The 25,734-nt window shown below is 45.5% G+C and overlaps 1 long non-coding RNA gene across 1 annotated transcript; it reads right to left on the bottom strand.

The window, feature by feature from the left end:
• Positions 1-796: 796 nt before the first annotated feature.
• On the bottom strand, positions 797-25,391 carry LOC146359766 (uncharacterized). Its single transcript, XR_014786762.1, has 4 exons — positions 25,088-25,391; positions 18,894-19,016; positions 16,358-16,454; positions 797-1,415 (listed from the first exon to the last, which is right to left on the bottom strand). It is a non-coding gene; the product is annotated as an uncharacterized LOC146359766 (long non-coding RNA).
• Positions 25,392-25,734: the final 343 nt, after the last annotated feature.

Below are 25,734 nucleotides of genomic sequence, written 5' to 3'. Positions count from 1 at the left end.
GCCCATTACTTTGGGGAATTGATTAGACTTCAGTTCCCTTTGTTTCCCTGAATCATGGGTAAGAGAGGGCCAAACTAGACATGACATTAAGGGTGCAAACCTATGCATGTTTAAACAGAAAAAAGACCTATAACTCCAAGCATTCCCCAACCAGTGTTTCTGAGGAATGCTGGGAGCTGTAGGACTTTTTTCTGTCTAAACATGCATAGGATTGCATGCCAAATGCATCCTTGTTTTGTTTATTTGCTCAGTCACTTCTGACTCTTCATGACTTCATGGACCAGCCCACGCCAGAGCTTCCCAGTCACTGAGTTCAGATAACGCGATAACCCACACTCAAGGTTGGGTGTGGGTTGTCACTGAACTGTGGGTGGTTGTTGAAATGGTGGTTATGTTGTCTGGACCCAGTCACAATAACAAACCATGGTTGTTAACCACAAGCAACCACAGTTCACAACCCAACAAACCATGGGTTCTCTTCATGGGTTGTTCGTGGTTTACAATCTATGGTTTATTAGCATGGCCAGGTTTAGACAACAAAACCTTCAGTTCAGTGACAAGTCACACTCAACCCTTGAGTGTGGGTTATGTTGTGTGAACCCTGACAATGTGTCTTGGTCTCTATGTATTTAATGATATCTATGTAGTGTCTTTTAAACATGTTGGCACCCTATGAAGTATTCTCTCAACACTAGTGTAAAGCCCGTGTCTCCATGGGTGCTAGGAGTCTGAGAATGATTGGATGAAAATATGTTTGGTTGTTTCCCTTGCAGCTGGAACAACTTTACATAGAATCAACTGATAATTTTTTTTAATGAAGTGATGTATTAAACTTAAAATCTTAAATCACTGTAATACTTCTGGGAAGACAATGTTAGACACATTTAGAGGTCAACGTGAAGCCATTTTATGTCCTTGGCATTTGGTGTCAATAACTTGAACTTTGATGTCAGAGAAGTGACAAACACAAGAAAACTGTCTGCAGGATGGCTTTGTATTGTGTGATCTTGATGGTTGCACTGTCATGTTCCTTGTACACATATTTGTAAAGATATTTTACACTACTGATGTTAGTGCAAATCTCGACCTTGATATATGCGTCATATTTGAGCAGTAAATCAGGGTTGTAAGGGACAACCCAGCGGCTATTGCCTGGCTTCCCATTCCGATTGACATTTCAACAGTCTCACTTCTCTTGTATCTCAGGTAACTGTCTACTGCAACCTTCATTTCTTCTTGAAAGTCCTTTGGGTAGTCTTTCTGACATGTTCCTTCAGTCATGCAGACAGAGTTCAGGTTCAGTACATGACATGGACCATGAATCATGTGACAGATAACAGTCTCATGAAGTCCTGGGAACTTCTTGGTTTGGTATCTCAGCCCACATGAGCCAAATTGGTCTGGTACACAAAAAGCTGGAGCAATGGGAGAAAATAGAACAAATTAGTTTAATTAGTTTGACACACAAAACTAGCACTGAATCCTGTTTTTCCAAAGGTGAAAAAAACTAAAATGAGCAAAATCTGTCTGGTACACAAACTGGCAAAATTGAAACCAAAAAAATGTTCTTTTTAAAAACGTCATTTAGCATTTCTTTAAGTTTCAGGTGGAAAACACATGATGTCAGATCAGGCACTGTTTGGTGGAGAGCAAATAAACCAGCCCTGAACCATAGAGCAACAGGAGACTGTTTGGCAGGGAACCAAGAAACATACTGTTGTGCTACTAAAGCTTGAACTTCGAGCTTTTTTAAAGTTTCTAAATTTTCTGCATGTCTACACTGCTCAAGCTTCCATTTAAAACAAAAATGAGCAAAATTGCTCTGGTAGATCTCTAGTAATAGGCCTTACACTACTGTATACTTATGTAACTGCTTTGGAGCTTATCCTAGAGTGGGGAAGGCAGACCATGAAATCTGGAGCTACCTTTTTTGGTACAACTTTTAGGCATTGTTAATAAAATAGTCATTCCCAGTTGTGCAGCAGAGATGTTCAGCACAAGGGGTAGGATATGCTTCCTTTGCCTCTAGCCTTCAGCTGAGAAGTGGCAACTTTCAAAAACAATGTTCTTGTTTTATAACAACAAAATGCTTCATTTTAATCAGAAGATGCAATATTTTGTAAGTTGTTATTGAACATGCATGTAATGATTTTGGTGAGATATGTTCTCCATTGAATGCTAATGGTGAACAAAATGAAACATGCAACTGCTTTTACAGGCAAATTAATAATAATAATAATATAGTGTATTTTGTAGCAGGCAGAGTGTTTCTCTCATACATAAAAAAAGAGCTTTATGCCCTGACTCAAAAAAGGTGATGCTGTCATAGTAATGGAAAACAGGAAAAAGATCCAATTTAATCCAACAAGAGAATTAAATGAAACTTAGTTGTTGAGTTTGTTTTCAAAAAATTTGACGCCATATTTCATGGTTGTGCAGATTCCGAGTCTCCTCCAAGACTTGCTTGTCTGGAATAGTGAATGCATACCCAGTTTGTGATAAAAAGACTGCAGATTTTCAATGTTTCTGCTTATAAATTGTGAATGAGAAAACAGGCTACCCATATCCTCTTGAGCAGTGATCAATTATAAAGGCATTTTGCAGTTACTTTTAATAGAAGTTATCTGTACTCAAGAACTCTGGTTAATGACAATACTTTGCTAACAGAGTCTACCAAGGCTGTAGTATTGTTGGCCACCAGGTGGCATTATTGTCCCTTTGCAGTGAAAAAGCCTTTCCCAGTCAAGTATCTGTAGCTAAGAGAAACAGAAGATCTTTATTAATGGGCAGCAGTTTGGAGTGAACAAATAGTTCATAAAGTAGAAGAAATACTAGTCTAGAAATGGTATTGCTCTTAACATCCCCCTAAGCAAGACTGTTTGTTTACATATAATTTCATATACATTGCGAATATTCACCCTAGGCCATTACGCTTGATCAGGCTATAATAAATGATGACTTTATTCAGTAGCTACATACATAGGGCAGTACCCAACGGAGTGCAACTGCTAACAAAAATTATGTTGCACTCGCGTAGATTACCTCTAGCGCGACGCCAATAGAGTTAGCTGATCTGCCAGGTTTCCACGAAAAACTTGGTATGTCCCCTAACGCTATTGGTGTTGTGCTAGAGGTAATCTACGCTAGTGCAATGTAATTCACATTATCAGTTGTGCCCCATTGTGGGATACTGCCCATAGAGCGAACATGGGCAGTTGTTGCTATTTCTAGTATCTATGCTATGCTACCTCCAGTATCAGAGGCAGCATGCCTATGTACACCAGTTGCTGGGGAACATGGGTGAGAGGATACTGTTGCACTCCTGTCTTGCTTGCGGGTTTCCTCTCAGCAGCTGGTTGGCCACTGTATGAACAGAATGCTGAACTAAAGGGACCCCCGGTCTGATCCAGCAGGGCTCTTCTTATGCTCTTATTTTGGAAATTCTGTGTGGCTCAATCATGCCACTGTTATTCAGGATTTAATTTTCTAGTATAGAATCTGTAGAATTCAAAATAAGGGGAACTTAAATCTCCAGTTTCATCTAACACAGACAAGGTTTGAACTTCAGTTGGGCAGGTTCTGTCTTTAGCTCTGTATGAGGCCTAGCCATTTCAGTTTAAAACAGCAGTCCAGAGGGGGAAACCTGCAAAAACCAAGGCCCTAGCCTGGATAAATGGATCAATATGAAGGGTGCAAGTTCAGCAGAACGAACAGAATTAAAACAATGGACATTTGTGACATCCTTCACAGCACCTTAAGCTGCCTACAAAACGCAGGCTGATGAGGAAGCCATCCCAACTCCAGTTTCTCCTTAGCTGAGAAATATACCTGTCTGGCCAGTATCTATACAGCTCAAGAGCTGCATTTCTAAAGGCAAGGTATATCACTGCATCTGCAGAGGGATGAAATGCAGAAATACTGGAGCAGGGTGGGGCATGGGACTGGATTATGCTGGATTGATCAGTTTGGCAGTAGAAATGTATAGAGAAAAGGGAATAGTTAAAGCTTGCAAAGATTTTTTTTTTAAGTGCTATACTTTCACCTGCTAGAATTTAGCAGTTGGCAGACTAAGTATGTGATTGCTTCACTCCATAAGCAGCTTGTTGTTCAGCCTACAACTGCAAAGATATTGGAAATGGATTGAGTAACAACATGGTAAATGGGAGTGGAGCTGTGAATATGATGGTGCAATCCCCTGACAACTTCACCATATAGCAAACTCTCCACCCAGCATACCTTCTCTACATGCAGTTGTATTAGTGGAAACTGACTTTTCTGATAACCTGCTAGAACATTCAAAATCAATAAACTAGAAGGAAGTAACTGATTTGCTGATGTGATAGAAGGCTTTAGCAGTCAAAGATCTAATGTACCTTTTGGCTTCCATTGGCTTACCTGCTCTGATGTCATGGAGTGCTAGACCTTGGCCTAGAATGTTGAGAGGCTATGTGCTAAGTCTGGGGTGGGCAATATCTGGGCGTCCAGATATTTTGCCCTACAACTCCCATCAGCCTAAGCCAGCACAACCAATGGTGAGAGATGGTGGGTGTTGTAGGCCAAAACAACTGGAGGGCCACAAGTTGCTTACCCCTGTACTAAGTGAATCTTGGAAGACATTTAAGCCAGTGTAGTATAGTGCATAGAATATTATACTGGGCAGCTTCAGACGTTCTTGGAGGAAACTGATCATCTGGACCCATTTCAGTCTGGTTTCAGGCCAGGGTACAGCACTGAAACGGCCTTGGTTGCTCTGACTGATGACCTACTCCGGGTGAAAGACAGGGGGAGTGCTACCCTGTTGATCTTCCTGGATCTCTCAGCGGCTTTTGACACTACTGATCATGGTGTCTTACTGGATTGGCTCTGTGGGATGGGAGTTGGGGGCGCTGTGCTACTGTGGCTCTGCTCCTACCTGCAGGCCAATTCCAGAGAGTGGTATTGGGGGATTCCTGTTCTACCCCATGGCTTTTAAGCTGTAGGGTGCTGCAGGGTTCTATTCTATCCCCCATACTGTTCAACATCTATATGAAACAGTTGGGAGAAGTCATTAGGAGTTTTGGGGTGGGGTGTCACAGTACACTGATGAGACTCAGCTCTATTTCACCTTGTCATAGGAGTTGGCTGAGGTGGTAAAGGTGCTGGACCAGTGCCTAGAGGCTATAATGGGCTGGATGAGAGCCAATAAACTGAAGCTAAATGCTGACAAGATGGAAGCTCTGTGAATTGGTGGTTCCTGAGTCTGGAAACTGGGTAAGCTCCTGAAGGAGCAGGTGAGTAGCTTGGGATTTCTCCTACATCCATCCCTGTCACTGGAGCCCCAGGTAGACTCCGTGGGCTGGAGTACTTGGGGCCAGCTTCGGCTGATCCGCCAGCTATGGCCTTTCCTGGACCAGGATAACCTAGCCACAGTGGTACATGTGCTGGTAACTTCCCAATTAGACTATTGCAATGCACTTTACGTGGGGCTGCCCTTGAAGATGACTCAGAAGTTGCAGCTAGTGCAAAATGCAGCAGCTAGACTGCTGACTGGAACATCTCACAAAGATCACATAACACCGGTCTTAAAGGAATTGCACTGGCTGCCAATACGCTTCCGGTTGGAATTCAAGATTTTGGTGATGACATTTAAAGCCCTAAGCAGCTTGGGACCTCGATACTTGAGGGAGCACCTCTCCCTATGCTTGCCTGCCCGAGGACTGAGATCTGTTGGAGGGCCCTCCTCTGCATTTCGCCAGTGCGAGACATACACTATGGTGGGACGTGGGAGAGAGCCTTCTCTGCTGTGCCACCCCGGTTATGGAATGCCCTCCTCTTGGAGGCCCAATTGGCGCAGACATTGGTCTCACTTCAGCGCCAAGTAAAAACATGGCTTTTTACCAAAGCCTTTGAGGGCTAAATGCATTCCCTAGCACATTATTTTAACTGTTTTATTGTTTTAGATTTTAACTGGTTTTAGCTTATTTAATAGCTTAATATGTTTTTAGGCGTTTAAATTATTTATTGTTTTATACTGTTTACATTCCCCTTCATGGATCACTGCCTTGTTGTGGCGAAGGGGCTTGCGTAACTCAGTGAAGCCATAAGCTATGCCGTGCAGGGCCACCCAAGACGGACAGGTCATGGCAGAGAGTTCTGACAAAATGTGGTCCACTGGAGAAGGAAATGGCAACCCACTCCAGTATTCTTGCCAAGAAAACCCCATGGAACATATCACAAGGCTAAAAGAGATGACGCCGGAAGATGAGCCCCTCAGGTCAGAAGGTGTCCAATATACTACTGGGGAAGAGCAGAGGGTATTTCCAAGTAGCGCCAGAAAGAGTGAAGCGGCTGGGCCAAAGCCGAAAGGACACTCAGCTGTGGATGTGTCTGGTGGTGAAAAGAAAATCCGATGCTGTAAAGAACAATATTGTTTAGGAACCTGGAATGTCAGATCAATGAATCAGGGTAAGCTGGAGGTGGTCAAACATGAGATGGCAAGATTGAACATCGACATCTTGGGAATCAGTGAACTAAAATGGACAGGCATGGGCGAATTTAATTCAGGTGACCATCATATCTACTATTGTGGGCAAGAATCCCTTAGAAGAAATGGAGTAGCACTCATAGTCAACAAAAGGGTGGGAAAAGCAGTACTGGGGTACAATCTTAAAAATGATAGAATGATCTCAGTATGAATCCAAGGCAAACCATTCAACATCACAGTAATTCAAGTCTATGCCCCAACCACTGATGCCGAAGAAGCGGAGGTTGATCGGTTCTATGAAGACCTACAACACCTTCTAGAACTAACACCAAAAAAAGATGTCCTCTTCATCATAGGGGATTGGAATGCTAAAGTAGGAAGTCAAGAAATCACTGGGATAACAGGCAGGCATGGCCTTGGTGTACAAAATGAAGCAGGTCAAAAGCTAATAGAGTTTTGCCAAGAGAACACGCTGATCATAGCAAACACTCTTTTCCAACAGCACAAGAGACGACTCTACACATGGACATCACCAGATGGTCAATATCGACATCAGATTGATTATGTCCTTTGCAGCCAAAGATGGAGAAGCTCTATACAGTCAGTAAAAACAAGACCTGGAGCTGACTGTGGCTCAGATCATGAGCTGCTTCTTGCAAAATTTTGGCTTAAATTGAAGAACGTAGGGAAAACCACTAAACCATTCAGGTATGACCTAAATCATATCCCTTATGAATATACAGTGGAGGTGAGGAATAGATTTCAGGGATTAGGCCTGATAGACAGAGTGCCTGAGGAACTATGGACGGAGGTCCGTAACATTGTTCAGGAGGCAGCAACGAAATCCATCCCAAAGAAAAAGAAATGCAAGAAAGCCAAGTGGCTGTCTGATGAGGCTTTACAAGTAGCTGACGAAAGAAGGGAAGCGAAAAGCAAGGGAGAAAGGGGAAGATATATCCAACTGAATGCAGAGTTCCAGAGAATAGCAAGGAGAGACAAGAAGGCCTTCTTAAATGAACAATGCAAAGAAATCGAGGAAAACAACAGAATGGGAAAGACTAGAGATCTCTTCAAGAAAATCGGAGATCTCAAGGGAACATTTTGTGCAAAGACGGGCATGATAAAGGACAAAGAAGGCAGGGACCTAACAGATGCAGATGAGATTAAGAAGAGGTGGAAAGAATACACAGAAGAACTATACAGGAAAGATCTTAATGTCCCTGATAGCCATGATAGTGCGGTCACTGAACTTGAGCCGGACATCCTAGAGAGTGAAGTCCAGTGGGCCTTAGGAAGCATTACTAACAACAAAGCTAGTGGAGATGACAGTATTCCAGCTGAGCTATTTAAAATCCTAAAAGATGATGCTGTTAAAGTGCTGCATTCAATATGCCAACAAATTTGGAACACTCAGCAATGGCCGCAAGACTGGAAAAGGTCAGTTTACATTCCAGTTCCAAAGAAGGGCAACGCCAAAGAGTGTTCAAACTACCGCACAATTGCGCTCATTTCACATGCCAGCAAGGTGATGCTCAAAATCCTACAAGCTAGGCTTCAGCAGTATGCGAACCGAGAACTACCGGAAGTACAAGCTGGGTTTCGAAGAGGCAGAGGAACTAGAGATCAAATTGCCAACATTCGCTGCATCATGGAGAAAGCAAGAGAATTCCAGAAAAACGTCTATTTCTGCTTCATTGACTACGCTACAGCCTTTGATTGTGTGGATCACAACAAACTGTGGCAAATTCTTAAAGTGATGGGAGTACCAGACCACCTTACCTGTCTCCTGAGAAACCTGTACGAGGGTCAAGAAGCAACAGTAAGAACCGGACATGGAATAACCGACTGGTTCAAAATTGGGAAAGGAGTACGACAAGGCTGCATATTGTCACTCTGCTTATTTAACTTATATGCAGAGTACATCATGAGAAATGCCGGGTTGGATGAATCAGAGGTTGGAATTAAGATTGCTGGGAGAATTATCAACAACCTCCGATATGCAGACGATACCACCCTAATGGCAGAAAGCGAAGAGGATCTCAAGAGCCTCTTGTTGAGGGTGAAAGAGGAGAGTGCAAAAGCTGGTTTGAAACTCAACATTAAAAAAACTAAGATCATGGCATCCGGCCCCATCCCTTCCTGGCATATAGAAGGGGAAGAAATGGAAGCAGTGACAGATTTTACTTTCTTGGGCTCCAAGATCACCGCAGACAGTGACTGTAGCCATGAAATTAAAAGACGCTTGCTCCTTGGGAGGAAAGCTATGGCAAACCTAGACAGCATAGTAAGAAGCAGAGACATCACCTTGCCGACAAAGGTCCGTCTAATCAAAGCTATGGTTTTCCCAGTAGTAATGTATGGCTGTGAGAGCTGGACTATAAGGAAGGCTGAGCGCCGAAGAATTGATGCTTTCGAACTGTGGTGCTGGAGAAGACTCTTATGAGTCCCCTGGACTGCAAGGAGGTCAAACCAGTCCATCCTAAAGGAAATCAACCCTGAGTGCTCATTGGAAGGACAGATACTGAAACTGAAGCTCAAATATTTTGGCCACCTAACGCGAAGAGAAAACTCTCTGGAAAAGACCCTGATGCTGGGAAAGACTGAAGGCAAAAGGAGAAGGGGACGGCAGAGGATGAGATGGCTAGATAGCATCACCGATGCAATGAATATGAACTTGAGCACGCCCTGGAAGAGAGCGCAGGACAGGAAGGCCTGGTGTGCTATGGTCCATGGGGTCACAAAGAGTCGGACATGACTGAACGACTGAACAACAACAACAACAACTGTTTACATTGATTTTATCTGTGGGCCGCCCTGAGATCTTAATGATATAGGGTAGGATAGAAATGTTTTAAATAAATAAAATAAAATAAAAATAAAATTATACTAGGACTGGGACCAGGCAATCCAGTTTCGGTTCCCCATATAGCCAGTAAACTTCCCTTGGGCCAGTTTATCTCTCAGCTTAAACTACCTTACAGGGTTGCTGTGAGGATAAAGTGAGGAGGAAAAGATTAATGTATAACACCCTGAGCTTCTTTGAAGAAAGGTGGGAGAAAAATGTAATTAAAAAATATAAACTTTTGTACAATTATATAAATATTGCCTAGACAGTAAGAATTTCTGGCTGATACCTTGTGAGTGCAAATCAACAGAGCCTTTACATGCAAACAGAGACACGATATTTGATTCTTATGCATATGCGAGAACTACATATTTCTTCCAACATTTACCTTTGCAATTTACATGAAAACATGCTAAGGCAAGCAGTTTGTCTAATCGGTTGAAGAAATGATGAAGTAATTGTGCCTGATTTTGTTTAACCATTCTAATAGTCTATATGTCGCATATAGTATACTATATAGCAAGATTAAAACCATAACAATTTGCTGCTGTCATAAAACCTTAATAGGACTAGCTCCATCACCAGGTAACATTGTTGCTCAAACAATCCTAGGTTGTTATGGTTGTCAAACTGAACTAATAACATCCGAATGCCCTAAACTTAAGCAGTTGGCCCATTCTATGTCAACACCAAGGCAAACTCATCACAGTTATGGAACAGAGGACAGAGAAATCCCACTTTTTAATTGTATAATGAGTTTATTTTGCATTAATGGATCATCGTCCTAAGTAGGCCATATGGTACAGCATTCACACCATTCTCTTCCTCGTTCATCTAACGCCAGCCCACAGGGTTGCCAGTCCCAGTTAGATTTTGAGCACATCTTTAAAATTCAACGTGCGATTCAGGTTGCAGTTTGGCATGCTGAGGTTCCGTTGAAAAATATGGCCTTACAAATGTGTTTAACTACAGTATGTCTTAATTGTGGACAACGGGGTGTCCACAATCAGGCTTACTCATACTTAGAGTACTTAGAGCAGACACATCAAAATCAACGGGGCTCAAATTAATCGTGAATAATTCAATCCCATTGACTTCCATGGGTCTACTCTATGTGTGAGTAAATCTAGACCCAGCTCTTTGCCTTTCCTGAACACCTTGGGCAAGATCCAGTGCTGGCAGTCTGCCACTACCAAACATGTTGCACTAGTGATTGTTTCTGCTGAAGCCGCGACAGCTCAGTCATTGTTGTTTTTAAACATCAGCTATAACAACTAGGACATATCCAGGATTAAAATATTATCATAACGTATGATATAAAATATGATCTTACGGTATTATAGCAAGCTCCAGCACTCCACTGCCAAAGTGCTCAGAAGCAGACATCAGGACACTGTCGTGGTACCAAGCCACAATTCAAACTACACAAGGAGCCTATGGGCCCAAGAACAGCCTCTGTTGGCACATCTGTTAGCCCTGCTCTTCACGGGGAGAAGGGGAACATGAATGCTCTTATTTATCCTCCTTTGAAAGTCCACAGTCACCGCAAAAGTATGTGTCCAGGGAGGAGGGTGTGGTGTGGTTAGCAGTAGTGGCCACTTTGAATCTGATCTGAATCCAGGACAATTAATGTGTTAGTTTGCACTTTTGGTTCAACTCACGTCAGGGTTTTGTGGTTGAGCTTGGGGATGGAGCCTTTTGTACACCCCAATGTGGTTTTTGTGTCCAGCTGATAGGATTTCAGTGGGCCAGAAGGTGGAGCCATTCTCTCTCAATTTGCTAAACCAAAGTAGTACTCCACCTGCCAACCAAAGGGTTGTACCTTAGCCGGGCCCGTGCCACAATGTGGTGGTGCTGGCGAACAACATATGCATCACTGCTGGGAGAGGAAGGAGGTATGGCTGCCATCAGCCACTTTACCCAGCATCCCTTGGGAGGTTATTTGTGAAAGCCAGAATAATTCTTCTCTGGCCTCAGCTAAGGGCAGGACAGCTTGCGCCCCCATCCTGACCCAGATCCAGTTCCCAATTGCATGCAGAAACCTCATGCTCCATTGACTCGTTTGTAGAAGTTTTTAAAACTTTAAAAACCGAAAAAGTACATTTGTCCCACAAAAGCAAAGTAAAAATGGCATGCCTAACATTTTTATTTGTTTGTTTATTAAATGTATGTACCGCCTTGGCAGATGCCTTCGGGGCAGTTTACAATCCTAAACAACAAAACAAAATCCCCAAACAACAATAAAATAACAAGCAAAATGATAAATACGACAGTGAAAATATCATAGAATCATAGAATAGTAGGGTTGGAAGGGGCCTACCAGCCCATCGAGTCCAACTCCCTGCTCAATGCAAGAGTCCAAGTCAAAGAATCAAAATATTAAATATTCAAATGTTATTAATAATAAAGAGCCATCTTAATAATCAGAGCACCAGATTAGAAATTAAATGCGTGCTAGAAGAGGAAGGTCTTAGCCTGGAGTCTAAACATATACAGTGAAAGCTGATCTCCCTGGGAAGGGCATTCTATAGATGGGAGCCACTACAGAGAAGGCTCTTTCCCTGGTAGCCACCTGTTGCACCATTGTGCAAACAATTTCCATAATGGAAACTGAAATATGCCCGAAATAGGACTGGCTCCATCACCTGGTAATGTCCCTCTTCAAACAATCCTAGGTCATTATGGTTGTCAAACAGAGCTAATAGCATCTGAATTACTTAAACATAAGCAGTCAACCTGTTCTATGTAAACACCAAGGCCCATCTGCACGGAGATGCTTTTTGTGGCAATTCCGTTTAAGTCCGGATTTTCATAAAATCGGGTTTGCTCCTCCCGTGGCAAACATAGCCATTAATGTGATGTATACATCAGGAAAAACCCACGTTCACAGGGCAAACGGTACCTGAAACCGCATTAGTTGGGGGTTGGGTGGGCAGAGTCCCGTGAGTAGAACTGCATGTCATCCACTGCTTAGGAGCAGGGCAGTGAATGAGCAGAGGCTTGCTCCCCACCACTCTCCTCACTCCCGTGCTCAGTGAAGTGCAATGGAAGACAAAGAGTTACTTCCGAGTAGACATGTTTAGCCAACACCTCTCCATGTGTCCACCTTTTCTCAGTAGGAATAAGGTTCATTTGGGGGTGATCAGCTTTTAAAATCGTTACAGTCCTGCGTATCTTTGCTCTTCTGTAAGAGCGGAGATTTAAAACAACAGGCGTGTTCCCATCCCTCTCCCCACTTGCATGCTCAGTGAAATGGAATGGGACAAAATTAATTATTTCTGAGGGGACATGTTTAGCCAACACCTCTCCTCATGTCCACCCTTTCATGGCACAATTTTCCCTTCTGCCTATCAGTGCCACTCCCTCCAGCCAGCACTGAAGCCACCACACGGCCTCCCAAACCGCACTGAGGCCACCGTGACGGGAAAATCAGTGCAAAATGACTTCGCAAAGAAGCGGCTTTTCAGGAAGAAAAACCCGCACTTCGCGCGGAGTGGGGGTAATGTCACCTGCCATGATTGTCTGTGAGGCGCAGTAGAACCAGAGGAAATCTTCCATGTAGATGGGGCCCAAGGCAACCCAATCACACCCTCATCATTTTGCCTGCAGAAGTTCCCAGGTTCAACCTCCGCCACCACCAGGTAAGGTTAAGAAAGAATCCTGCCTGAATCCCTGGAGAGCCATTGCTGCCAGTCAGTGTTGACAATACTGGGCTAGATGGACCCATGGTCTACTCAGTATAAGGCAGCTTCCTACGTTCCTAAACATGACAGCCCTACACAAAATGTCTGTTATGCAGAGTCCACTTGAAATGGCTTCCCGTGGTAGCTATCTCCATGTGGCAAAAAAGAAAAGAAGACAGCCATTTACATGAAGCAAAAGTTCACTGCCCTATGCTTTAGAGGACTTTCTCCAATACCTCCCGGAACCTTTGGGGGCAAGGAAAGAGAGCGTGCAGTGGGGTGAAAAAAGTTCTCTGGTCTGCCTAGCCAGAAGCACCATGCAAGTGGAGACAGCTGTCACAGGGAGCTATTTAAAGCAGGTGTGTGTTTTTTTCCAGTGACATGTATTGATTGATTGATTGATTGGATTTCTATCCCACTCTTCCTCACACAGAGCCCAGGGCAGCTGGGCACCAGCCCTAACAGAAAAGATTTGGATAGAGGGTTTCTCTGGGCCAGGGGGCAGAGCTGGACTGTGCCAGGGACAGAGTGCTGCAGAGATAATGTTTAATTTGGCCTACTTATTAGAACAAAGCAGCTGCTTACCCTGCCCAGAATGTGTGAGCCGAGCCTTAATATGCCTTTTAGCTCTTCAGGTGTTTTCATGGCAAGATGAGTGTCATTATTCCCTTGGTCACACAGATTCCACTGAAAAAAAGCATTTCAATGAGGTGTTTTTCTCTCCTTACAGTTTACCGCATGATTTGGCTCCATTACGTAGCGGAGGACAGGGGTGTTGAACCCCTTTCAGCCCAAGGGCCAAATTCAGTTTTGGAGAAGCTCTTGGGGTCCACATTCCAGTGATGGGCGGGGCTGAAGGCAAAAAGGGGCGGGGCAAAAACACTCTGAATACCAGCCTAGAGTAGCTTCCTGTTGCTAGTCACTAAACCTTAGGAGCAGCATTTCAACCTGCTAGAATGGGGTTCAACCTTCCTGCCCTAGGGCGACGCTATGTTGGGGTCATTGTGGGAAATCAAAATGGCAGTTAACCCCAGCTGCCCAGTGCTGCTCAGAATACCAGCCTAGAGTAGCTTCCTGTTGCTAGTCACTAAACCTTAGGAGCAGCATTTCAACCTGCTAGAATGGGGTTCAACCTTCCTGCCCTAGGGCGACGCTATGTTGGGGTCATTGTGGGAAATCAAAATGGCAGTTAACCCCAGCTGCCCAGTGCTGCTCAGAGCATAAGGCCTGAAGGTTACGTTAAGGGGAGCCCAGGGCAGACATAGGCAGGAGGCTTTGCCAGCGCCCTGGTTCACTGGCTGTTGCCCAAGGATGCCAGGAGCTGATGCTGGCCCAGCATAATATCTGCAAAGCAGAATTCAAGCTTCCCACCCTCCATCAGAAATGGTACCAGCCCCCCCCCTCTTATCGGCTGCTCCTGCACATCACATGAGGTAGGGATGTTCCCCTCTCTGCTCCTGCTTTGGCTCTGTCCACACAGGTTTTTGACCAGTCGATGATTCATTGATTTGCTACTGTATTTTTACACATTTGAACGCTAATAAACGCACGCGCACACACACACCGTACAACTCCAGTTGTAATGTGTACAAGCGGCCACCAGGGGAATCGTCGCTTTGTTTGTTTCTAGTCTGGCCGGCCGGCATGGCCGCGCATTCCTGTGTTCAAGATATTGCAGCACCACAGATGGAGGTTTCGTATTCCCTCAGTCGTGAAGTTTTTCCATGGCATCTATTCACACATTCATCTGCATGTCATCAAGCACTGAGAAACCAAGTGACGGAGCAATATACGTGAACTGGTGAACCAGCTCTTAGGTTTCTCCCATCACCAGGTCCAAAAGACTAATTTGGTTGTGACCCCTAGATACTTCCACTCAAGAGATGGCCTTGGGCTTCAGCAGTACAAGCATGCTTTTAAGAACATAAGAAGAGCCCTGCTGGATCAGACCAAGAGTCCATCTAGTCCAGCATTTCTGTTCATACAGTGGCCAAACAGCTGCACCCAGGAAACTCCCAAGGAGGACTTGAGTGCAACAGCACCCTCCTGCCCATGTTCCCCAGCACCTGGTGTACACAGGCATACTGCCTCTGATACTGGAGGTAGCATATAGCCATCAGGACTAGTGGCCATTGATAGCCTTCTCCTCCAGGAATTTGTCTAACCCCCTTTTAAGCCATCAATATTGGTGGCCATCACTACTTCCTGTGGTAGCAAATTCCATAGTTTAGTATGTGCTGTGTGAAGAAGTACTTCCTTTGATCAGTCCTGAATCTCCCACCAATCAGCTTCATGGGATGACCCCAGGAGAGAGGGAGAAAGTATTGCTTCAACGTATCACTACACCTGCTCTTATGTTCATGGAACCTTGTTAAATAAGCTTACCGTCCAAGATATAAAGTGAAGTGGGTGATTAATTTGAAAGCAAGCCCAAAAGAATTATTCTAAAGTCACTTGCTACCATTAGGTGTGTTTTTCTTGTTCTCAAGGGATAAGAGATACCAAATACGTATGGCAATATGTTGTTGGCAGAGGAGAGAGGTTTGTCAGCAAACAAGTGTCCCATGAAATGATGGGGTTCCCTGATCAGAAGGCCAGGAGTGGTGGAGCCACTTCCCTAAAAGACAGCAGGCCCACCAGTACCTGATCTTCCCTTGCCACGTGCAAGACAGGAAACTACCTTACACCAGGTCAGACTGTTTTTCCATCAAGCCCAGTATTGCCTACCCTGAGAGGCTGAGTCTCTCTGGGGTGTCAGGCAGAGGTTCTTCCATAAGAACATAAGAAGAACCTTGCTGGATCAGAGCAAGGTCCATCTAGTCCAGCATTCTGTTCATACATTGGCCTACCAGCCGCCCATGGGAAACCCACAAGCAGGATATGAGTGCAACAGCACCCTCCTGCCCATGCTCCCCATCAACTGGTGTACATAGGCATATTGCCTCTGATACTGGAGATAGCATATAGCCATCAGGACTAGTGGCCACTGGTAGCCTTCTCCTCCAGGAATTTATCCAATCCCCTTTTAAAGCCATCCCAGTTGGCGGCCATCACTACATTGTGTGGTAGTGAATTCTAAGGATGTCAGAGAATTCCACCACGGACTCCAGTGAGGCCGGATACTAAAGAATCAGAGAATCTAAAGAATCAGAGGCCTCCCCACCCTGCGGAATCCCCCCGGGATGGAGCTTACCTGGTGGTGGCGGCAGATACAGCAGCAGCGGGTGCGGCAGCGGTACGGATGTCAGAGAATTCCGCCATGGATCTTGGTGAGGCGGAATACCAGTGCATCGGGCCCCCCGAACTCCGTGGCGGAACGGCCTGCCCCCCGCCCTCCCCGTCAATCCCCCCCAGGACAAGACTCACCTGGGGCGGATCTTCCGGGCGGCGGCAGCTCCACCGGCGGCTCCGGCGGCGGTGGCGGCCAGTCTTCCGACCAGCTGCCGTTGCCGCCATTTCCAGGCTTGTGTAAAAAAAAAAAAAAAAAAGATGTGATAGGCTACGTACAGATTTATGTATCCTATAATGGCTAGGTTTAAAAAAAAAAAAGACGTGATAGGCTACGTAAATCTTTACGTAGCCTATCATGGTTGGGTGGGTTAAAAAAAACAAACAAACTGCGTACGCAATGGCGGCGGCTACGGCCACCACCATATGTGTTCCTTCTTTTTACCATCTTAATCTACGTAAATATTTACGTAGACTATGACGGCGAAAATAAAGGGAAACACAAATAGCGTAGCGGGCGCTATTTGTGTCCCCTTTTGATTCCCCGTTCTAGCCTACGTAAAGATTTACGTAGACTATGACGGCGAAAATAAAGGGAAACACAAATAGCATAGCGGGCGCTATTTGTGTCCCCTTTTGATTCCTCGTTCTAGCCTACATAAAGATTTACGTAGGCTAAAACGGGGAATCAAAAAGGGACGCAAATAGCGCCCGCTACGCTATTTGTGTTCCCCTTTATTTTCGCCGTCATAGTCTATGTAAATATTTATGTAGATTAAGACGGTAAAAAGAAGGAACACAAATGGTGGCGGCCATAGCCGCCACCATTTGCGTACGTGGTTGTTGTTTTTTTTTACCCAGAGCCCTCTGGCCGCGGATGGCTCTGGCCTGGCCGGGCCGGGCCTGGCCGGCTGCTCTGCGGAGCTGCCGCGGAGCACAGCCGGCCGTTCGAGGATTCCGGGGGGAGGAACGGAGCGCCTCCCCCCCTGGCCAGGATTCCGGGGGGAGGGTCGGAACACCTCCCCCCCCACCATCAACATAATCCGCGAAAGGTAAGTCACTTTTGTATATCCCGTGGCGGCAGCTACGGCTGGTCTCCTGGCCGGCCACTGCTAGGCTGCTGCGGCCACCATTTGTGTTGCTGCCTTTACCGTGATAGGCTATGTAAATACTTACGTAGCCTATCGCGGCAAAGAGCAGGGGCGCAAATGGCATAGTGGCCGCCATTTGCGTCCCTGCTGTTTGCCCTGATAGGCTACATAAATACTTATGTAGCCTATCACGGCTGACTGCAAGCGCGCAAATGGCGGCCGCTATGACGGCCGCCATTTGCAGCCACAGCAGCTTGGCAGCAGCTGGAACTCCGCCATGGAGCCGCCGTGGAGTGGAGCCAGCCGGGGAGGATTCCGGCAGGAGGGACGGAGCGCCTCCCCTCACCGCAGATTGCCCAGCACGGAACAAGATAAGTGTTTCATACATCCCTAGCGAATTCCATACTTTAACTGTGTGCTGTGTGAAGAAGTACTGCCTTTTATCTGTCCTGAGTCTTCCACCAATCAGCTTCATGGGATGACCCCGGGTTCTAGTATTACCCACCGCTTGCTACCTGACCATTTTAAGTGGTGCTGTCGGTGACTGAATCTGGGACCTTCTGCATGCACGACATATGCTCTCACCGCTGCGCCAGGGTCCCTCCCCTAAAACCACAGTGGAGTATTGTGTGTATTATAGGGGAAACACTCCCAGTTCATGCAAAGCACCGATAAGGCCAAGATGTCCAGCCTCTGCCCCAATATGAACTGAGAATGGGGTGTATTTTAGGGTGCAGTATCATAAGAACGTAAGAGGAGCCCCGCTGGATCAGACCAGAGGCCTATCTAGTCCAGCTTTCTGTGGCTAACCAGCTGTCTCCGGGAAGCCCACAAGCAGGTCATGAGTGCAATAGCACCCTCTTGCTCAAGTTCCCCAGCAACTGGTATGCAGAGGCACGCTGATCCTGGAGGATAGCCAACTAATAGCCATTGATAGACTTATCCTGCATGAAGTTGTCTGGTCGCCTTTTAAAGCCATCCAAATTGCGGGCCACCACTATATCCTCTGAAACTGCAGTGATTCCATGGGGGATTCATCTTCTCTCTCCCCCACCCCTTTATTCTCTCTCTCCTACTCTCCCTCATTTTTTATCATCACCATCATCATCGTCGTCAGTTTCCAGAGAGGCAGCCGTGTTAGTCTGTTGCAGAAAAAATGATAGTCTTGTAGTGCCTTATAAGCAAACACATTTATGATAGCATAAGCGTTCGTGGACCCAGTCCGCATCATCCGATGCATGAAGTGTTACCTTCAATTGGCAGAAATATATGCACAGTGTTGGGGGCATCTAGGTCTGGGGGCCCAATTTTTGCCCCTTCCCATTTAAAGCTCCATGGTGCCCAGGCTCACCATCTGAAGACCAGTGCTCCAAAGTACCCTATACCATTACCACAGAGGGCTTTAAAAGTTACATGGAATGTGCACACAGCACACACACACCCTTCCGTTCTCAGTCCTTCGGATCCTGGCCACTTTTGATCTCTGTCTCTATCACCTCTGCGAATAAGCGGTCTTTTCATTCTGAGCGGTTCAGTGTAACTTGATATCACTCACATGCCAACAACCAAAGCTATTATCATACCTTTCATGCATGGGGTATTTCTCTTCCTCTTAGATTTCAGAGAAGCCCACCCTTCTCACCAATCTCAGCATCGCAGTCGTTTTCCCCCTCGCTCTCTCAAGTGTTGCCGGAGGTATCTTTTAACTGCAGCATAATGAAGTGTGACATTAAGCAGATAGTTAATCCCATCCCTTAAGCAGATGTGGCAACAAACATGTCAGCACTGAAGGTGTTTATTTGCTAGCTGTGGAGCAGACTCACAATCTCGTTAGTGCTACATTTACTACTTTGGCCAAATGGACGTAGAGGCTGTTTTGACAGTTTTAACAGCTGCTCTAGACAGAAAGGGGTCCCCTGCCTCTCCCTCTACCATGTCCTTAGAGGCTCTTTGACTTCACCAGAATTAGGGGGAATGTATTTTTAAAGGGATCTTTGGCAGGGCATTGTTCTTCCCATTACAATCATCACGATGACACCTGTTTTGCATTAACGTGCAACATTAAAATGAGGTTTGCGTCCCTTGGCACAACTCGCTGAATCTGATTGGAAAGATCAGTTTGGGGAAACAACTTGGCTTCACTCCGGGTCAAAGGGCTGCCCCACTGTGCCCCCACCCCATTTTTTGTACCAAATTTTTTAAAATTTTTTGTTTTTTAGAGAAAAAAAACAGCTGGGATTTTCAGAAAAAGGCACTACTTGCACGCTTTGAATAGATTGGCTGGGTTCACACATAATGTTAACTCTTGGTATGAGTTGTTGAATTCTGGGTTGTCATATTATGTGAACTCAGCCATGCTAACAAACATTGTTTGTTAACCATGAACATCCTAGAAAGAGAACCCATGGTTTGTTGTTGAGTTGTGAAGTTTGGATTGTTTAAACCATGGTCTGTCGTTATTAACTCTAGGTTGTTTATGGCTAAGCAACCCAAAGTTTCTGGGTTCACACATCACCAAACCACCCAGGAATGGGATGTTTCTGGGTTGTTAACTGAAAGCAGAAGTGATGACCAGGAAGGAGGCAGCATGCTCACTCCTGTGCACCCTGCTAATTTCTCGGTTAAACAGCCCAGGAATTGGCCATAACATGTGAACCGGGTCTAAGTGGACCAAACTAAATGTCCCTTTAATCAAGCATTGCTGAACTAAACGTGATTGCCTTCCCTACACTCCTGAAATTCAGATTGGGACCATGGCACTTGAGGAGAGGAGGGTTTAAGCCCATTTTCATCCTGAAATTTCACACACACACGTGTATCCCCGCAGAGGGTTTTTAAAAAGAAAAAGTCTTCATTCAATGAATACTCTTTTTTCTTTTTCACCTCCCTGTGCGGGGGCAGGGGGATAGAATTTTGGGACAAAAATTGGGTGTGGGGAAGGAAGCTCAAACTCTCCTGAAGTGCCACAGTCCTGATCCAAATTGGGGCTATGTGCACTTGCAGGAGAGTAGAGACAACCACACATAGCTCAGCTATGTGTAATTAAAAGAATGTTAGTTTGGCCCTATGTGAACCCAGAACCATGGTTTGTTCCTGGATTGTTTTGCCAAGCTATAGAGGTGGTGGGCAAAAAACTCAACCACTATACATTCCAGTAGTATAGTGCTGCATTTGGGATACAGGGAGGGAGAGGTCAAAGGAGTTGTGAAACAAACAATATTTGTTCGATCGTTTGCCAGACAAACTCTGGGTAGGGCAACAAACTATGGCTTAACCATAGGTTAAATAAACAATGAATTAGCATTATGTGTGAGCCGGATCATTGTCTCTTCTAGGATGACCATGAAATTCATAATAGTCATATCACCATCCACACACGTATCCAGCCCTGTTGTGGCGGCAAAATGCTGCCCCCCTACAAAGTGCTGCCCTACATAGCCACCTAGGATTGCTTTGTGGTAAGTCTGGACCTGAGTACATAAGAGAGCTCTGCATATCATAAACTGAACTGATAAATGAAAGTCAACTATAGCAACTCCAATTAAAAAGAATTAGTAAAAACAATAAAAGAACTCAGAACTGGACACAATCACTCGGAAGGGCAATAAAGGGCATATTTGCACAAGCATTCTCCAGTGGTATTCCCCCCCCTCCCAGTTCTCCAATTGTTGTTCTTATTTTGTAGTCCATATCTGAATGATTATTCCTTACCAGAGTATCCTATCCAGAGCAGTTCAACAGACACTTTGGGCAGTATCCAATGGTGTCATTCCGCAATCTCCAAAAGCGTTAGCAGAGGTCCTCTGAATCTTTCCGTTTTGCGAGCGGTTGCCCATTACACTTGTGTAACTGGTTGCAAAATGGGTTATGCAAGCAGAATGCACAACCCCTTGCACAACGGTACAAGAGTAATGCACAACTGCTTGTGCAACTGTGCTCGCGCAAAAGTAACTTTAGTTGGATTCTCCTCTTGCCCATAGTTCAGAGCCTAGTTTCTACTAGCACAACATCATTTGCACTAATGGAACAACACAGTTGGATACTACCCCTGGTAAGTGGTCTGCTCTCTCATGGCGGGGATATTGTTTGGTTTCCCATCACCAATCTCTTTATGTTTCTTTTTGAAATCATATGAGATGTGCACTCTGCTGTACAAGTTAGTATACAACCTCCTCTAAACCAGGGGTGGGCAGAAGGTAGATCTCCAGATGATTTAGCCTTCCACTCTCAGAAACCCCTGCCAGCATGGCCAATGATCAGGAATGCTGGGAGTTGAAGTCCAAAAGATCTGGAGGTCTATTTTCTGCCCACCTGTGCTCTAAACCATATTGGGAATATTAGACAGCCTGCAAAGACTAGGGCATGAGAACTTTTTGTCAAAGAGCCCACCATATCAGATGCTGAGATGTTCGCACCACACATGTTCTTCTGTATAATATCAGGTGATGGCTTGCATGTGTGAATGAGCCACTGCAGACCTAAGATCATAGACAGAATTCTCACACTACTTCTCATTACATTCAAACATGGCTTATGTCAATGGAGTCAGTTCAGACATTCCACAGGGATGTCAGCAAGTGTTGAGTGATCCAGCGTAGAGAAATCAAGTGATGTACATGCATGTGTGAACCAGCCCTGAGTCAGCAGTATGAAAGTCTAGAGGCAGGCACATGAAGTCCTCTATACAGACAGGCCCTCCCCATGATATTACTTCTTAGAGTCACAGATGACTGGAATATCTCCCCACCAGCTGAGAGAGTCTACTTCCTCCAGCTCACGAGCCCACCAGAATGTAACCCTCTTATGAGGCAACACCACAAGAACCAAGGGAAAGCTGTGCAAAGAATGCAGAACACACACCTAGATGCAAGGCTCCATCAACGACAGAGCAGATGACTGAGAGCAGAATTGGAGCCTCTACTTTGGCAGCACTGGGAAGACTATTAATATCAAGCCAGCACGTACTGGTGCAACTTTCCAGGCCTTACAGAAGCTGGTACCGGATTGGACTTGCTTAACATGATGGATTCCCTAGACCTTACATGGCCTGTGGCTGGCTGGAATCCCTTCACTCTCTTGATTGACTATTTCCTAGCTAGGAGATGCTCCAGTGGCTCTTGCCACTTTGACCTGTGGGGTTCATTGTCTGGGAGAACCTCTGATACACAGGGGGTTGGATCCAGAGTTATGCTGGATCAACTGGGCAGATGGAAGTGGATTCCCCCCCGTTCCTTCCCATGGCAGCCCCTCCAGCCCCCTGAAAATGCTACAGACAGACAGAAGGCCCTGCTGAAAGGGGTAAGCTGTGGTGTGTGGGGGATCCCCCAAAATCAGACAGAGGGACCTTCTGCAGGTAGAGCCCCTCTTTTCGCAGAAGGTTCGTTCCCTTCATGGAGGCAGATCCTGGTTCTAAGCCATTATAAATATATCTCAAAAAAGGGGTGGCCTGTTAGATGTTGACAGGGAAACCACATAGTGAATACTTCATTTTATCTACAGAGAATTTGAGGCAATTTCTTTCATCAGTAGCTATCAGTGGTTAGTTAGCTTAGCTATCAATGGCTACTAGTCATGACGGCTATATTTTATCTCCAAAATCAATGGCAGTATGCTTCTTAGTACCAATTGCTGAGGAACACATCTGTGCGCGCGCGCACGTGTGCATGTGTATGGGGGTGCTATTGTGATCATGTCCTAGATGTGGACTTCCCATAGGCATTTGGCTGGCCACTGTGAGAACAGAATACTGGATTACATAGGCCTCTGGTCTGATCCAGCATGGCTCTTCTTACATTCATGTTCCTGCAGAGCCAGCCCTACCATTAGGCAAAGTGAAGCAGTTGTCTCAGGCGGCAAATGCAGGGAGGCAGCAGCAATGTGTTGGAGGAGAGAACTGTGTGCCATGTGGTTTGCCCTGCGTCCCTGAAGCTAACCTGCTGCTTTCAGGTGTGGTGGAGGATACTGTCCCATTGTCAATGTTGAAAAAAAATTCAACTCCCAACCCAGTCAGCTTTTGCACATGGAATGGCAGGGGCATCGTCTTGTTGCTTGCCTCAGGCAGCAAAATGCCTTGGGCCAGCCCTATGTTCCTGAAACAGTAGACTTGTCATTTGAGAGCAGCAAAAAGTGGCACTGTTTAAAGAAATAAACAAGTAAACAAATAAATGGGACGCAAATATAAATAAATGGGTTAAATAAATGATATCAGTAAATGGGTCACAGATATAAATAAATGGGATGCAGATATATCCAGCCTAGAGTCTTTGTGTGTGTGTGGGGGGGGTGCACCACCACATTCCGAATGGTACCTTTGATCCATCCGTACATCCATTATTCAGACCAAGCAAAGGCAGGCTTAGACAAACCACATGGCCTCTTGTGGCCCCAGCGCTTTCCATCCCATTTGAAATGACATGTCATGGCACATCAATACACATCATCACATCTGCCAGTTTGACAGAATTTCCTCCCCCACCCCACCACCACCATCACCATCAGGCACCCACTGCCATTTAAAGTTGCACAGTAGGCTCAAGAAAGGAGAGACCTGCTTTCCTCTGGAGTTTCACAATAGGAAGTCTCCCTGAATCATGTGTCAGTCTGTGTATGTCAAGGGAGTGGGGAGAAGGGAAAGGGAGAGAGCAAGCGGTTTCAGGCCTAGAAGCTTCGCCTGCCTTGAGTGGTGGCAATGAGCAGCACGGGGATATCCCAAAATCAATAAGCTGACTGATCACAAGGCCTGGCAACCCTTCGGAGGAGCCATTCCGTGCACACGCACAGGGGCTGGACATCTGTCAGGCAAACAAAAAGCAAACCAAGCAGAACAAAGAAGAGGATTATTTTCACTCAAGTTCTTCTTCAGTCTCAGCAGGCAATGTTCAAGCCGTTCTAGCATTCAAACTCTGAGACCTTATGGAGTCCGGGCTGTCCGGGAAATGCCAAATGCTGTTACCAAAAAACAAAAGAGGGAAGTGTGCATGTGGGGCGGGGTGGGGGGCGAGGGGGAGCGTACCGACTAAAAATTCAGAATATCTCTGAAACACAACTGTAGCGCATAACGATCAAAATCAGAAGAGTGAACTCTGAAATCACACAGAAATAGCTGCTTCTTATTGATATATGACAATATATGACGCTATATAGAATATCTGTTTTCCCGAACACAAAACATACTACACATATATTTTGCCTAAAGGAAAAATGGGAAACTATAGAATTCGTAATATTGTGTTGGTAGGCAACAAGCATTCTTCCTCCTAATTTTGGAAAATTGTGGCTTAAATTCGTATCTGGGAAATGTATAATTTCCCCAAAACTGGGGTGATAGTCTTCTTCATTTTTACAATAAATATTTTAATCATTTTTCATTCATTTGCACTGGGTGCTTTCCATACGATGGCTTTAAACCAATGGCACCCTCGTGGGAATCCCCCCCTCCCAGTTCCACTGATGGAACTGCTTCCATCAGTTGAACTGCCACAATTGGCTTCAACTCTATATTCCAAAAACCAGAGGCAATTTTCACTCCATAATCCCAAATGTTCCCTCAGGGCACCAGGTTGCCTACCCCTGGTTTAGACAAATAGAAGCAAGGTTATTTTAACACGGCTCTAGTTAATAAATAGCAGTATTTGAGGCCTTATGCATAGAAACAAGGCACAGATCATGACATCTTGCTGCAGGGCCAGTATCAAGGGTTGGCATGATCAGGCTCCTGCCAAGGGCCCACACCCCAGCAGGGGCCCACTGACAAGAGACCCCTGGACTTGCTCCTCACCTGCAAACTTCTTGTTCACCTGCCTCCCGCTCTGGCCCAGACAATGCTGGTGGTGAGAAGGAGGAGCAGGAGATGCCACGGCCTGCTTGCTCCCTGACTGTCTGCCTGTCAAGCAAGCAAGTGGTAGCAATGTTGAGAAAGAGGATGAGGACCAACAGCAGCTGGTGGCAATGGCTGCGAGAAGGAAGAGTCACTGAGGGAGGGGGCCCATTGAGGTGCCTTGCCCCAGGGCCCTCAAAAAGTCGGCACTGTCTTACTGCCCTGTGTTTAGTATGACTCTACTTGTTCACCTCACCTCAGAGTCAGTCAGAAAGTTTGTAAGACCAGAAGTTCAAATACTCAGGAGTGTTGTATACAAACAGCCCTTTATACACTGTACAAAGACTGTGGGAGAGGATAAGGAAAATAGTAATCTCTGGTCAGTGATCCCTTAACTACAAGTAGTGGAAAAGCTGCATAGTGTAGCAGAACACAGTAACCTAAACCTACACAGTTCCACTGCATACAGGGAAAGGGCTGATCTGTCTTATGTGCATGCAACCCAAGATAGGATCCTGCTGTTTATGGAAAACGGGAGCGTTCTCTATGAAAGGGGAAAGCTACTCCACCACTTTGCCTTCAAATGTGCAAGAAGTTGCACATGCAGA

Source organism: Heloderma suspectum, chromosome 1, assembly GCF_057233095.1.
Source record: "Heloderma suspectum isolate Gila_16-S chromosome 1, 16-S_ref, whole genome shotgun sequence".
NCBI classification, from domain to species: domain Eukaryota; kingdom Metazoa; phylum Chordata; class Lepidosauria; order Squamata; family Helodermatidae; genus Heloderma; species Heloderma suspectum.
The sequence above is the reverse complement of the archived record's forward strand: the minus strand, read 5'-3'. Positions and strand labels throughout refer to the sequence as shown.